Source organism: Rhinopithecus bieti, unplaced genomic scaffold, assembly GCF_001698545.2.
Source record: "Rhinopithecus bieti isolate Rb0 unplaced genomic scaffold, ASM169854v2 scaffold_28016, whole genome shotgun sequence".
NCBI classification, from domain to species: domain Eukaryota; kingdom Metazoa; phylum Chordata; class Mammalia; order Primates; family Cercopithecidae; genus Rhinopithecus; species Rhinopithecus bieti.
The window spans coordinates 583,695-585,811 of NW_016813202.1; positions in this window are offsets into that span (position 1 = coordinate 583,695).

The following is a 2,117-nucleotide window of genomic DNA, read 5'->3' on the forward strand; positions in this document are numbered from 1 at the left end:
ATATATATATATATATATATATATATATATATGTGTGTGTGTGTGTGTGTGTGTGTGTGTGTGTGTGTGACAATGCTAGCTGTCCTAAAAAATTCTGGGCAATGTCATTTTAGATAATACCATCAATGGATCTGTCATTCTTGAACACAAGTTTACACTCTTTTAAAAGTTGATTTAAGTTTCCAGGTGGTGTCATCTTTTGATACCAAAGAGAGGCATATATCACCTGGCTGCCACATTAAACAAAATAAATTGCACCCTCCAGATACTCATTTAACAAAAACAAGTTCCTGCTTTGTTCACAGCATGAGACAGCTGCTGACAGAATTCAATGATCAGGAAGGTTCCATTCTAAAAGAGTGAATAGACTAGCCAGAGGTATAACAGAGTTACATAGAAATGCTAGAACAAATACAAACTTACATGTGCCTTTAGAGAGGTACAGGAATGTGTTGTGTGCATCCATATGAAACTTTTATTATCATCTATATATTTTAAGGCAATTTTTGATTTTACAAAAGAATCTGTCATAGGATTCCTCTAAATGACAACCTTTGTGGTTGAATTAAAACTGTCACGAGGCCAGGCGAGGTGGCTCATGCCTGTAATCCCAGCACTTTGGGAGGCCGAGACAGGTGGATCATCTGAGGTCAGGGGTTTGAGATCAGCCTGGCCAACATGATGAAACCCTGTTTCTACTAAAAATACAAAAATTAGGCGGGCATGGTGGTGGGTGCCTATAATGCCAGTTACTCGGGAGGCTCAGGCAAGAGAGTCACTTAAACCTAGGAGGTGGAGGTTGCAGTGAGCCAAGATTGCACCACTGCACTCCAACCTGGGTGACAGAGCAAGATTCTGTCTCAAAAACAAAAACAAACCTGTCACTTGACCTACCACAAATGAATTTACATGCAGCCCTTTGGCCATGTGTTTACTGGGTAAAAGATGTCACTCCATAACCTCCTTTTATTTGTCCCCAAGTTACAATGAGTTTAAGTGATAATTAATGTTACGCAGCATCTAAAAAAGGCAGAATCCCAAGGTTGGAGGGGTCGCTAAACAGACTTCCATTTAGAAAAACAAAACAAAACAAATTCCTGTTCTCTGAGAGCAGCTCCTAAACACACAGACCAGACTTGAACCTCATTCTCTCTTGTGTGTCTTCTTTGAAAAATTCCTTTGTGCTCAGGGATATTGTGAGAAATAGAATTACATCAGCTAGTTGGTTTCTAATCAGCATATGAACACCAAGTTCCAGATGGCAGTGCAGAGTTTTAATTTCACTATGTGCTGAAATTATTTATCGATCCCTATTAAAAAGCCAGCAGCACCATATTCTGGACTAGACTTCAATAATTCTAAATGATTTAGATCTGCATTGTAAACATGGCTGCTGCACCCTGACTGTGACATTGCTGGGATGGCATTTGATTCTGTTTTGCCTCAGTGTAGTCACAGGTGGCCAGTTCTTATTTATAGATGGAAACCTTCCACCTTTCTTCCCCCTTACGACGTGTTAAGATACGTTGAAGCTTTGAGAGTTCAGACCAGTCTCAATAATAGCAGAGATGTGGTCTGGCAGCTGATGTCCCACTGGCTGTAGATCCTGATGAACATGAAGCTCAGAAAGTCAGCCCTGAGTATTGGGGAACCAGAGAAAGACAAGTGGGGTGGATGTGGGGGTGGAGGAGGAAGAAATGAGGATGGGGCAGAACTTTGAGACAGATGAGGGCAGCCAGCTCACAGCATCAGGCCAGTGCTCAGATCTACAGCAGTCAGTGCTCAAGGACAGACAGGCAGGCATCTGGATCCAGGTGGTGACAAGCTCATTAATTCAATTAAAAAACATTGGTTGGGCATTGTCTTAGTCCTTCTGTGTGGCCATAAAGGAATACTTGAGGCTGGGTAATTTATTTTAAAAAGTAGTTTATCTGGCTCACAATTCTGGTGGCTGGAAGACTAGGCTTCCGGTGAAAGCCTTAGGCTGCTTCCACTTATAGTGGAAGACAAAGGGGGGCAGGTGTGTGCAGAGATCACATAGCAAGACAGGAAGCAAGAGAGGGCAGGAAGGTGCCAGGCTCTTTTTTTTTTTTTTTTTTTTTTTTTTTTTTTTTTTT